Raw genomic sequence first — 6,000 nt, 5'->3', positions numbered from 1 at the left:
AAGGTTACACACCAAAGAAATATAGTTCCTTTCCAGTCCGTAATTCACTGATGTAAACAATGTGGCGGCGTCCAAATAAAAATTATGCTTCAAGATTATGTTACGTGAAAACATTCATCGTTGTTGTCAAATCGTAACAACTATTTAACAATTCTCAGTTGCTTAACACGTCAATTGCCGAATCTCGATCCCCAAAATATCCACAATATTATAGTCATTTAATTCATGAAACCGAAACCAGACAAATAAAATTTACCATGTAATTGTCAATTTAACTCTTTTGCATTCGGAAAATCCTAGTTACAAATTAGTGCTACCCTTTGTCAATCTTTAGTAAAGTTATATCGAACGACGAAGTCTTTTTATAACCCTACTCTATAGTAGTGGTTACTATAATGGTAGTCACTCTCTCAAAGTGACTTTTACATTTTTAGTGAACTATTTTGTGTCAATGTAAGTGTCAATAATGTAAACAAGAAATTTTTCAGAATTTTAGAGCACCGTTATTTTACTTTGGAGTTGCTCCACTTTTTCGGATCAGTAAACCATCTTTATTCAACCCTTTTTTTCCAAATTATTTCGAAAGATTTTTATCGAATTTAAAGATCTGCTGTCTACTTAAAAATTATTGCGGCTACTCGTGAATATTTAAAATTGACTAGCTTATTATATGTCTATCATGTCACACTGTGATTTCTTTCATAAAAAAACTTTCCGAGATCTTAACTGATAAATATTAAGAAGATTATGTCCACTATTGAAGGTACGGTTAAATAATTGTACTTTTGTTTCATTTTTCCTCTAGTTTTGGTAGTATAATAAGGAAATTGCGAATCTTTATGTAAAATAAAAATTGTCTCCATTGACTGCAAGGTGCAGGAGATTAGTAAACATTTACTTCTTTTTTTAATAAGCTTATAAGGAGTTGAACGTAATGTAATGGTATTTTTAAATTGTTTAAACGTTTTCACTGTCTCGAATTTCAGCTATTCGTTTTTATCATAAATACAGAAAATCTGCAGTCTAATAATAAGAATCTATACTGTATTGGTGACGTTATCTTTATTGACAAACTAATTTATTTACTAATTTATTTAAAGAAGTCAATGATGATCTGAAAATTCGAGCTTTCACGCTAATATATACGTAAAACGCTTAATGTCAATTGCTTCTTAGTCAAACAATTACGATTATTTCATTGAAAATCGCGAACAATAGGCATCAAGAATTTATTAACATTTTTACTGTTTAAATAAGATGAGAGAAAATAAATTTTGAAGATAGCGAAAAATCTTTGCGTATTTATAACTTATAGAACATTCCAAGATACAGAAAATTATGAAATTAAGTAGAATTCGAAGCTGTTATACAAAATTACTTTATCTAGAGAAACTATTTTCTTATTACCTAATCATTGCGACATTATAAAAAACGTAAACAGTATTCGCTAATAGATTATCTCTTGATCAAATAGTTACATCGAAAGTTGAGCGAAAATCTAGGCAGAGAGCACACGCGATTGTTGAAAATAGCACAATCGACCGCAGCTTTTCGAAATCTCGTATTAATTTCCTATTATATAATACGACGTAAAAGCAATCAAAGAAAATGGAGCAAGACTTGGAAATCCATGAGAACACTCAACGCCGATAAAATCGTAAATAATGTCAGCCTCAGAATGCAGCGAGATAATCAACGCAGCAGAGAATAGACAATACCACCACAGAATAGATCATAGACGCACTGTTCGTAATTTCGTGTTGCAACGTGCTGCATATAAAATATTTTACGAAATTTATTCCAGAAACAAACGAATACTCGAAAGAACTGCCAACGGCGTCTAAGAATTTCTCATGAATTCATGAGTTGGGCATTATTCGAATTGTTTCGAAGAAATATTTATCTAAGATAATTATCCGAATGAATTCTTTTCAGTCGAATATTACATTCGGGCAACGATTGTTCACTATTTGTCGTAAATTATGCTATCTATTTATTTGAATAATTCTTTATCCGACGAACTATGAAAAAAACACTTTATATTCTATCATATCTATTTAAATCGATTATTTCCCATACGAATTCCTGTACCAATAAATTCTTATGCGAACGAATTCCTGTACCGATAAATTCTTATGCGAGTGAATTCCTTTGCCGATAAGTTCTTATTCAAATAAATTTTCATTCGATTAGATATTTATTCGATAGTGTTGTATAAATTTTTATTCGTTAGTCTCTATCTCTTATCCATCATCCGAACACAACTTTGGCCAATTCTGCATGAGAGCACGAGATCGCCGAGTACACTGGAACAAAAGGAAATAACTCGTTAATAATCGTCAGTAGTACATGGAATTACAAACACGGCTATGTAAGAACAAGTGTTGCAAAATATGCGATGACCAAAGCAATAAACTCGGTGCATCAAAATATTTCGCATAACTGCTTGTTCGTTATCATTGAAATTGAAATTTATACGCTGTTGATGGGGACTCGGATTAATTTCCTTTCTTTCACAATTGGACGACGACTCTCGATGCCTTCTTTGTTTCTCAAAGATCTTTCCTTTTTTCTCTTCCTTTCTCCTTTTTACTCTTTTTCTCTCACTTTCTCTGCCCCTCCCTCCCTCTCCATCTCTCTTTTTATTCTCCCTCTTTTTCTTCCTCTTTCTCTCTCTCTCTTTTTTCTCTTTCTATTTCCCTCTCTCTTTTTCTCATCTTTTCTTTTTCTCCTTTTTCTCTTTCTCTCTTTTTCTTTTCTTTTCGTTTTATTTTCCTCTCTCTCTCTCTCTTTTCCTCTCCCTATACATATATCTTTTTCTCTATCATTCTGTTTTCTCACCCTCTCTCTCTCTCTCTCTCTCTCTCTCTTTCTCTCTCCTTCTCCGAATTCTGTACCTCCTGCGAATCAACCGAAAACCTACAGCTGTGCGGTGCACTGCAACCTCGGCAATAATTTCATTACAATCAAAGAAGTTTGGGAGACTAATGATTGCAATTTGCTCGAAAGTTCTGTGTCGGAGTCGCACGGTGGAATTTCAATCTCGGAGGTTTATAGGCCGCGAAAGTGAAGCAGCCGTGCCCGCAGTGAAATTAACGAGTGACACGTACGGGACTGCATGTTTTCGAGGATTTCGAGATTCCGTTACAAATTACAGGGGACGTTTAAGCCCACAATCGGGGGCTCGGTGCGCAGTTTATCGTGCCCGCGTATCGAACTTGTTATACGCGATTTCATTCGCGACTTTTATTGGATAATTAGATGAGACTCTTGCGAAACATTGTTGCAACTCTAGATTACATAGATTGGAATATAAACGTGCCAAGTGAGGCAACATGTAGGAACGAGTCTCGAAGATGCTCGCATGTTGCAGAAGTGACGGAAGTTTCAAAGTTGGGCATCATTTAAGTGAATGTACATTTAGATGATTATTTAAGCAAAAAGATTATTTATTATTTAAAAGCCTAAATAAAAGACACGCATAATTACTTACTATTTAAATTATTTCAAATAATAAAATGTATTTTTTATTTATAAATATAATTTCAATTGTTACTTATTGACTATTATTTAATTACTTATTATTTTTTATTTATTCGGCTTAACACACAGTGTTACGAGCAATGGACATAGCTTATTGTATCTTAAAATACTAATAAAGGAATGTAATTTATTGCAATTTTCAGTGTAAAATTTTTAAACACGTGCCATTCGTTGCGATGCGTCGAGCACACGTCATAGTTAGGAAATAATGATCTTCGAAGAAAGTTTGAAGACCATTGGGTTCACGAAGAAAGTTTAAAGACTATTGGGTTCACGAAGAAAGACGCAAACTCTTCGATAATAATAAAACGAAATTAATATTTAGTACGCGATAAACGACAAAAGAAAACATACAGTCAGTGGTAAACTGAATTGAAAATGCTTTCTCTCAAAATTAACTACGAAAGCGGAAATTCTAGAGAAAACAGTTCCTTAATGATTGCTCGTACGAAATGGCGTGGTAGGTTAATTAGCGTCGAATTTATGCTGGTATGTTGGCGTATTAACTGATATTGAGAATACGGTCTGGAGGTAGCGGAATCGGTTCGCGTGAATTACATTTTCAACGGCTCCTTTGATGTAAAACTCGATCACATTCATGGAAGTGTTTTGAAATTGGCAAGTTCTGTTGCAGTTACCGCAATTGCTTCCACCTTCGCTCGCAATCGTGTCTCAGCTTCTACTGACATTGAAACGGCGGTTCTTAACTTTCGTTTCTCGGTGATCGAGTATTTCGTGAAAATTAGGTTACTGGAAAAGTCGTAAGCAGCACGCGGACCTTCATGCAAATTCGTATTTTCATACGTCATTTTACAAAAATTAGAAGCTTTCTTTGTCAACTAAAAGATTAACCATTGTAAAAAAAAAATGAAAAAATGCTATTAGATTTTATTAATTTATACAATTTTTAGCATTTTCTTAGCAAGCTTTTTCGAGCTTACTTAAACGTCAAATATATATGTTGTTACGTAGGAGAAACACATTATTGAAACAAATGAATAAACTAATCGAATAGTTTTGTATAAATGCATTTTATGTAGTATAAATTGCAAATTATATATTATAAAAATAGGTATGTGCACCTTTTAATCAATTCACACTGTTTTATTTGCATTCTTCGTTCTTTAATTCGATTACCTAGACTTCGTAGCTTCCATTTATTTTAACGATACCTTATCGATATTATCGATATTTATGGATAACAGTATACATATATACTAAATATAAGAATTCCATTTCGTCATCAAATTCCAAAGACAGATGTATAGGACAAGACATCTAAAAGATGAGATACTTTTACGTGAAAATATGATTTTTTTAATAGTTCTGTGAAAAATGATTTTGAACCATTTTCAACAGTGTATTTCATTTTAATAACTGGTAGAACTATGTTGTTTTAATAGTAACAACGAAGACTTTCTTATTAATGAAGTAATCCCTTCATTTTCTGGAAAAGGTAGAATTGTAATTTCAATAAGAAAACCAAAATAACATATAATTTCATTTTAATTGTCGTAAATGATAAATAATATTATTGTCTCCCAATGTTTAATCGCTTTCTCTCTTATTGCAATTAAATTGTTTAAGTATTTTCATCCTTATCGTACCTGAAATCGTACCCAATCGTATCTCCTCTTGCCAAATTGTCATTTTTGTTTACAAGCTGAAGGAAAATTAGGGGGAATTTACTGTATTTAGTATCAAATACTGGTCCAGCAATGCATGTATTGTATCGATGTAGCAGCTCATAAAACTGTAAAATGGTGTAGCAACATACAGGTTTCAATCCACGTATAAGAATCTATTTCAAGTTCATAGTTGCTGGTTTGTTACAAGGTTAGGTGCAATACCAGTTTTACATTACATATAAATCGCAATATATTATCATAAAGCCATACATATTTGACACAGCTGCTAATAACGTTCATTACTATGGCCACATAATATACATTCCGTACTTGATATAAAATTGACGTTAATGTTATATAAACTTTATTATCATTGCGAAAAGACGTGACGTCCATGAATCTACTGTTAATCCATAAAGTTGTGATAATGAGTTGTAATTGAAAGATATTATATATAATGTGATCTAAACAGAAATAAAAGTGTCGTGATCTACTGTTGCATATAAGATTATGATATTAATGGAAGCTGGAGCGAACTTAAGAAATCTTTCGTTTCGTATTGAAACGCAAACGACGATGTACTCATTGTCAGTGTAATTAAAGTGAAATTGTAATATCTTTTTCGTTCTGTACACCGTGTTCGCAATTAGTCATTTCGAGAAACATTGATTGTACCCCTGGTATAGAGCTTCTGGCGTGATTAATGACGGGACAACGGAGGAAAAGGGTTAAATAAAATTTCATACATCTCTCGTCAGGCGAAGATGACGAGGCGTGCTCGGAAATTTATTTCTCGGTGCCAATCATACGTAACGTTACGCCATTTTGA

This window comes from Megalopta genalis, chromosome 2, assembly GCF_051020955.1.
Source record: "Megalopta genalis isolate 19385.01 chromosome 2, iyMegGena1_principal, whole genome shotgun sequence".
Classification (NCBI taxonomy): Eukaryota; Metazoa; Arthropoda; class Insecta; order Hymenoptera; family Halictidae; genus Megalopta; species Megalopta genalis.
The sequence above is the reverse complement of the archived record's forward strand: the minus strand, read 5'-3'. Positions refer to the sequence as shown.